Here is an 8553-nt window from a genome sequence, read left to right as displayed (position 1 = left end):
GACTAATCCCTCTTTTAAGACATTAGAACACTAAGAGGTGCTTCTTTAAGTCTATCTTAGTTCCTCTTCTTTATTATCTTGAACACTATGAGATACTTCATTAAGCATGTATAAGTTCATTATGCTTTTGAACACTTGGAGATACCCTTTTAAGTATGTCTTAGTTCATTGGATAAGGAGATTGTTACTAGAAACCCCGACTTCTCTATGTGAAGGCTTCCATCTCATGAGACTTATGGGAAAACCTGTACTCTACTATGTGAGAGTTCCCCCTTTACTTTGGAAGCCCGGACTCAACTAGGTGTGAGCATCCTCTCTTCTTGGAGACCCGGACCTGACTATGTGTGAACTTCCTTCTCATTAGGGCCAATCATACACCCCTTAGACTAGTTATTAAGCCTTACTTATCTCATAACTCATGGAGGGATGTCCTTGACAACCAATCCATATTTCAAGTGATTCTATCACTTTATACATTCAAACATTCATAAGGTAGATGAGATGGGTAATGACATCTACTAGTCTACCATTCTCATGTAGGCTTCACTCTCAAAGCCATCACAAGCATAATTCAATATGTTAGCTTTACTCTCAAAGCCCTAGAATTCTAACTTCATGACTACAAGTCTTACTCTCAAAGCTTTACTTCTTACAATCATCATACATANNAGTCTACCATTCTCATGTAGGCTTCACTCTCAAAGCCATCACAAGCATAATTCAATATGTTAGCTTTACTCTCAAAGCCCTAGAATTCTAACTTCATGACTACAAGTCTTACTCTCAAAGCTTTACTTCTTACAATCATCATACATATCTAGATTCCAAGGCATTATAATCACATGTTTCATTCTTAAGTGATTCTAGTCATATATCATCATAAAGGTTCAATCTCAAGCCTTACTAGTTATGATCTATCACTGATACATTATTTCTAATTCAATTCATGCCTATATGCTTTCATTTTTAAACAATTACCATATATATCATCAATCCTAGATCATCTATAAATCCTCAATTTCCCTTCACAAGGCATAAACCCATATTACTTCAATTTCATCAATTAGACTAGGGTTAGCCATGTAAAACATGTAGTTTCATCATAATATCATGATTCACTATTAATTCAATCATAAACAATCAATACCCACTCGATTGGGTTAACATACAACATAACCCACAACATTGAAGAAACCCTAACTTGATTTGGGGAAATGTTCATCAAATTGGGAAATTCTAGGGGGCTCCATGGATGGAAGAATCTATGGATGAATAAGCTATCATACCTTGAATAAAAGGCCCTCAAAAAGCTTGGAAGATTGGAGGAATTTGACCTAGATTGACCCTCTCTTTTTCTTCTTCTTCTTCTTTTTTAGTTTTCTAGAGAGAGAATTTTTTAGAGGAAAAACTTTGGGATCTTTTGGGGTTTTGGAATTAATGACTTAATTTTGGGGTGGTTAAAGGTTTAAAATAGTTTATATAGGTGTACTAAGACCATACAAAATGACCCCACTTAATAATAACTTAAAAAGGAATTTCCCATTTTGCCCTCACTTAGGCAGCATGGTGCCAGGTACCACGACAGGGCTCACGAGCCGTGGTCCACACCATTGGTCGTGGTCCTGCTCGTGGTCCATGGTCCAGTAGATTGGCCATGAGGTCTTGGCCTTCACAAGTTGAAGGCACCTTCACGAGCCTTCCCACGAGTCGTGGTCTTGACCACTGGCCGTAAAGTGGCTCGTGAAGGTGAGCCACTTCGAGGCAGCTTTAAGGGAGATATTGCCTTCCCTTTATGAACTACACCATGAGCCGTGGTCCTCACCACTGGCCGTGGTGGTGGTTGTGGAGTCGAGGCAGTATGTCCCAAGCTTGGGCCAGCCTTGGCCCTTGCCCCTTGCCCCTTGCCTTGGCTCTTGTTGCCCTCACACTTACCCCTAGATGGTCTACTAACTACGGGGTGTAACAGACACCCTATCTTCATTATACCTAGGAGCATTGGAGGAACCTTATTTGGAAAACCTTTGTTGATTCCTAGGATGACCATGTCCATCGGACCTTGCATGAAAGGAATTATCATCATCAGTTCTAGACCTCTTTTTTCTCCCTAGATCTCCCTTTAAGTTTCTCCTCTTCAATATGTTAAGCATGAACCATAAGACGAGAAGTATCCATGTCATGGACAAGCATAGCCATACGACATTCTCTCACTACTAAATCGGACACACCCAACACAAACTTACTCATTCTCCACCTAGGGTCGGTACTATAGATGGATCATATTTTGACTACTGAGTGAACCTCAAAGCATATTCCCTAACACTCATATTACCTTGCCGAAGGTTAATAAACTCAAGTACCATAGCCTCTCTCATCTCAAGAGGGAATAACCTATCAAGAAAAGCATTTTTGAACCTTTTCCATTCCATGGGACCCGTTTCTACCTATCTTGCTTCTTTCCATTGGTTGAACTAAATCTGAGCAACCCTCTTAAGTTGATAAGCAACTAATTCCTCCTTATCCATCGGAGTCACTCCCATACTAGATAACACCTTATAGACCTCATCTATAAACTCTTAAGGATCTTCCTCAACCTTTGACCCATGAAATTCCAAAGGGTTCATCCTTGTGAAATCCATTACTCTAGAAGCCATCGTACCCAGATTTGGGTTCACGGGGACAACAACCTCCCAATTGGCTTGGGCATCATGGCTTAAGCCAACACTTTAAAAGCCGACCTAAACTCCATATTAATCACATTCTCGGCCGTAGGGTCGATTGGAGCTTCAGGAGCTTAGGGAGGAGCTTTTTGATCCACATTGTCTTCCTTATTCCTTTTAGCATGAGCCACTGTATTAGTCATTTCCTGAAGACCATGGGGTAAGGATTAGAAGAAATACCTTATAGAGTTAAACTCTATCGCACGACTTTAGAGTGAAGAAGAAGTGAAGTTTCCTAAGCATCTAATAGCCTCTCATTCATAAATGTGGTGCGTTTCACACTTATGAACAAGACTCTACTTGACATGGTTTTGAGACATCCTAGAACCATTCTAAACCTTGCTCTGATACCAATTTTGTCACGACCCAGGGGTACCCCTTAGATGTGACATGGCGTACAAGTCCCTGAGAGGCCTCATACATGCCACTTAGCTTTCATAACATAAGATAATAAAATTTAGCGAAAATTTAAAACATTTTCAACATAATCAAAGTCTTTATAAAATGAAGCAGAAGTCTAATACACTTTGTCTCAAACCATCTAAAACATGAATATCTTTGGGACACAACCCATACAATAGTTCAAATAAAAAAATGAAAGAACATAAGGAAATGGTAGTCAAATTCTCGAATGCTATGAGGACTCACCAATTTTCAAATTTTGCTCTACTATGATCCTAGCCACGGGGATAAGAGTCGATATCGTCAGACCCAATATTTGGATAAGAAATGTAGGCAAGACTATGTGTTAGTACAAACCTCTACTAAATATGATAGCTTGCATAAACATCAACATAATCATAAGAGATAACAACATAAGTCATAAGCATAATCAATGCACATAAATCATCATAATATAAGAGGAACACTTCTAGAAGTAACCTCACTTATCCTTAATCAAGAATGGGGTCATCTACCTCTAGTCATACATATCAAGAAAGGCAACTCAAGCAACAATTCAAGCTAAATCAAACATCATAACAAATAAATCTCATCTTAAAACATACTTTCGATACTTTCTTAAAGTAACCTTGTTTCATCATAACTATGCTATGTTGATTGAGGAGTAGTCAATCCTTAGTTATTCCTAAGATTCATGTAAGGCATATCATCTTACCAATCCAAGTTAAGTCATTATCCATGGAAGAGTACTACTTTACTAATCCAAGCTACCATGACCTCATCATGCCAATCCAAGCTACCATGAATGGTTACTATTTACCAATTCAATGCTACCAAGGAAAAGCACCATTATGCTAGTCCAAGCTATCATGGAAAGCAATTTATCATGCAAGTCCTAGCTATCCAAAGAAGGGTACTATTTCTTAATCCAAGCTACCATGAAATGGTATGGCCTTACCAAGTCAAGCTACCATGCAAATCACCTTACCATGCTTAGTTCAAGCTAACTATTGGAAGGGTACTATTGCTCAATCCAAGCTATCATGAGTTCTACTAACCTGAGTTCTACTAACTCAAGCTACCATGAAATGGTCTTGTCTTACCAAGTCAAGCTATCATGGATAAAGCATCACATTATGCTAATCCAAGCTAAGTCTTATCTATCATAGTTCATAAACTCTTTTATTTATTTTAGGTGATCAATCCTTTCAACCTAGAATCATTCTATGTGAGAAAACCTTTCACATTTATACATTCATTCATTGATAGGGTAAATCATATGGGTAAATCCTTCCACAACAATTCTATCTAATAATCAACATTTATCATATAAGTTTTACTCTCAAAGCCCTAATAAGCATAATTCATGTATATATGCCTCACTCTCAAGTAATTCATGTCTATATGATTCACTCTAAATCAATATATAATGTACCATATCAATCCTATATGAATACATCTAAATCCTCAATTTCCCCTTTAATGGAGTAGAACCCATCTACATTAAATTCATTTTAGAATCATGGGTTAGGCATGGGTACATGTAAATTAATACTAAAATCATTGAATCTACTCAATTCAATAATAAACCATCATAATCCACTCATTTAGATCAACATTCATCAATACCCATAACATTAGAAGAAACCCTAACTCAATTTAGAATTTCTACTTCTCAATTTGGAATTTTAAGGGGATCCATGGATGAAAAGTCATCATACCTTGATAACAAAGCCCACAAATTCTTGAGGATTGGAGACTTGCCCTTGATCCTAGTTTGAACTCTTTATTCTTCTTCAAGTTCTAGAGAGAGAAATAGTTGAGAGAAGAACTTGGGATTTCTTTTGGGTTTTGAAAATAATGACTTGAATGGGTGAGTTTAAGGGTTAAAATAACTTATATAGGTGTTTTAGACTTGGTTAAAATGATCTAGCTTTAATCTAATTCAAACTGGAAAGACATATTTACCCCTCAACTAAGCAGGGCACTGTCCATCTCCACGAGGGGCTCCATGAGCCGTAGTACCTACCATGAGCCGTGGTCCCCATCATGGTATTGGACCAATAGTTTGGCAGCCACTCCTTGACCCCTAAGAGTCTATATCATCTTCATGAACCCTTTCATATCCCGTCAAAGCCTTCACGAGTCGTCTAGTGGCTCGTGGGGAGGGTCCTATTTTGGGCAGCCTAGGGGTAGCCACTATCTCACCACCACGAGTGGCACCACAATCCGTAGTGACCACCACAAGACATCTTGGCTCTCGTGGGAGGTGATCATCCTTTGGTCACTCACTGCCTAGGTCCATGGGCACCACCACGAGTCGTGGTGCCCTTCACGAGTCGTGTGGACCTTCATCTCTAGTTCTTGACTTCCCACTTAGCTCTAGCTTAGCCTACTATATTTTGAGGTGTTACAACCCAGGGGCTAAAATATTAGCATGGGTCAATTCCAATTTGTATGTTTATGAGGACTGCATCCCAGGGGTTAAAATGCCTAGCATGGGTCATCCTCTCCTACCACTGATTAGCTGGTCATTGTGTCACATGCTACAAATTCTATAAAGAAAATATGAGTAAACTAAAGCCAAGAATGTAATGTACATGATTCCCCAAGTATAACCAAAGAATATAATATACTTGATTCCTTAAGTATAAGCAAAGGTGAATGTAATGTACATGATTCCTCAAGTATAAGCAGAGGTGAATGTAAGGTATGTGATTCCACAAGTATAATCAAATGTGGTCTCTTATCCTTATCTATACATAATATTTGTGCATTTGTACCTAATTTCACTTGATCTCTTTTTTTACATATGGTTACTTTATACCTTACATATTGAGTACATTCTTTTGTACTGACGTCCCTCTTGGGGGATGCTATTTTCATGCCACAGATACATGTACTCAAGCTAATAAAATCTTTCAATATAAGCATAGGATACTCAACGACCTTTGGTGAGCTCCAGGGCTTTTCTAAGTATCTAGTATATATTTGAAATTATATATTAGTTAAGGGGTATGATGGGGTCATATCCTGTTATAAGCTAACTGTCTATATTTTAGAGGCTTTGAGGACTAAATGTCAAAGTAAAGCGTGGTTATGTGTTGTTTCTAGTAATTAAGGCTTCAATGGCCTAGCATGTACATTTATTATGGGCCTATCTATGTTGGTCTTTTATCAAGGTACTTGACCTATACTTATCAAAGATTTATAGTTATCATAGTTGTATGTACGATAAGAACAAGTCATAAGTTGGTTCTCTCAAGCCTTTAGGGCATCGTGTGTTTGTCCGTCTCAATGGGACTTGGGGCATAACAGTAGGTATCAAAATAGAGGGTTAACTACAACATATAATCACAAAGTGGTTGGAGGCTTCGACTAAGCTGAAATTGAAAGTTGTCTACCAGGCTATCTCATCCATACTGAATTGGGAATTATGGAAAAGAAGGAATGCTAGAAGACACGAAAAAGAGATATCCTATGAGACATTATAACAACAATGTCAAGACACTATCATCAAACTGGTCAAGACTGTATACCCATGGATTAGATTTACGCAAAACTGGGATAAATTTCTAGCGGTGCTAAAGAGATACAAACCAAAGCTGCATTATCATACTATAGCATGGAAGAGACTGTAATCGGGTTGGATAGATTGCAACACTGATGGGGCAAGTAGAGGCAATCCAGAGGAAAGTGCATACAACATTTGTATGAGGAATGATCAGGGGAATTAAGTATATCTAGAGGCATAAAGAATAGGAGCAGGAGATATCATGGAGGTTGAAATTAGGATTATAGAAACAAAAAAGCTAATGTGACTAATGTGATTATAGAAATAGATTCACTAAGCTTAAAAAAAGATTAGGAAAGAATGGAGAGTACAATGACAACACACATAAGAGATGGAGGAAATTCAGAAACTACTAGAAGAATTACATGCAAAAATTAAACATGTTTTCGGGGAAACAAATAAATTTGCAAACAAGTTGGCAAATAAGACATATGAAAAACATGAGATAACATAATGGCACAATTTTTAACAGTTACAGTGGAGTTCAAAAAGATTTTAAACACAGACAAATCAGAGATATCAACACTACGGATTAAAACAAGAAAGATTAGAAGTTTGTAACAACAATATGAGCAAGCATAATTACAAAGGAACGACCATTGACAAATCTCACAACTATGATATATGCATAAAGTCTTTTTGCCATTACTAGGCATGCATAGTTGTGAGCACTAAGCTACCTAGTCTAAACTATAACTATGTTAGCTTACAAAAAGTTTCTCTAGCAAAAAATGAAGGCCCAAAAGTCAGATTGAGATTCATAGATCAATGTTGAGAAAGAACTCTACGAGGAAAAAAGAACATGAATATCTTGGTATCTCCACTGCCACTTTAGCTGAAGAAGAGGCAATTAGAGGTGTGACAACAGAACAGGAAAAGCAGAAAAGGAGAAGCACCACTTACAAAGAATTGCGAGCTCAATCAACAAACAAGACACCTCTATCAGAACCACCATGGTATTCACCACATCCACATGATAATATTTCTAAAAATAGAAACAGTAAGTTAGAGTTCAAAGCTAGAACGAAAGAACATCAATATGTAAAAGGAGACAACCTCTGCGAGCCGAGAAAGATAGTTATCAAGACATTCAAGATGAATGGTTGATGATCCATAGCAAAAGGAAGAGAAAGGTAGAATTGGAAAGAACTCCAAGAGGAGACATAGACCAAAATATGAAGGAGATCAATTTGGTAACCCTATTTTTTAGGGTGTTGCTTATAAAGGCAGGCGGGGTCTTTTAGTGGATTAAGCCATTCTAGTCTTGTTGTTTGTTTCATTTTCTGGGCTTTATTGCCTATTTTGTACAAACTTATGACATGGAATAAAAAGGAGCTTGTAGCTCCCGTATTGAACTAAAAAAACCATCGCATTGATAAATCACATATCCGCATGTTTCTTTTATAAATAAATTTTTGTGTTTACAATTATTTTTTTTTGAAAATTGGTAATTTATTTTTGTTAACAAATTTCTAAATACGCATAATTTTATAAAGATACTCTAGTCAACAACAGTAGTACTAACTATTCTTTAATATAATTCTTTAGATGGTACAAATAATCTCTTCATGTCGAGCAAGAATCATTTTTATAAAATTTAAAAAGATGAGTTTTTTCTTTTACAAAATATAAATCTATAAGTCAAGTTTTACATTTTTTTTTCAAAAAATTATTTTTAGATAATTTAAACTTTCAAATTATCATCTAAAACCACATGTTTATGCAAACTAAGAATTATATAAGTGGAGACGAATATATTAAGTGTCACGCGCCGAGGCTACCCCCTTGACGAAACACGGGACCTAGGATCACGAGTGACCCCAACCTAACCTTGTGTCTGGCATATAATAAGCATACTAT

This window comes from Solanum stenotomum, chromosome 1 (genome assembly GCF_019186545.1).
Source record: "Solanum stenotomum isolate F172 chromosome 1, ASM1918654v1, whole genome shotgun sequence".
NCBI lineage: Eukaryota > Viridiplantae > Streptophyta > Magnoliopsida > Solanales > Solanaceae > Solanum > Solanum stenotomum.
This window is presented reverse-complemented; position numbering follows the sequence as displayed.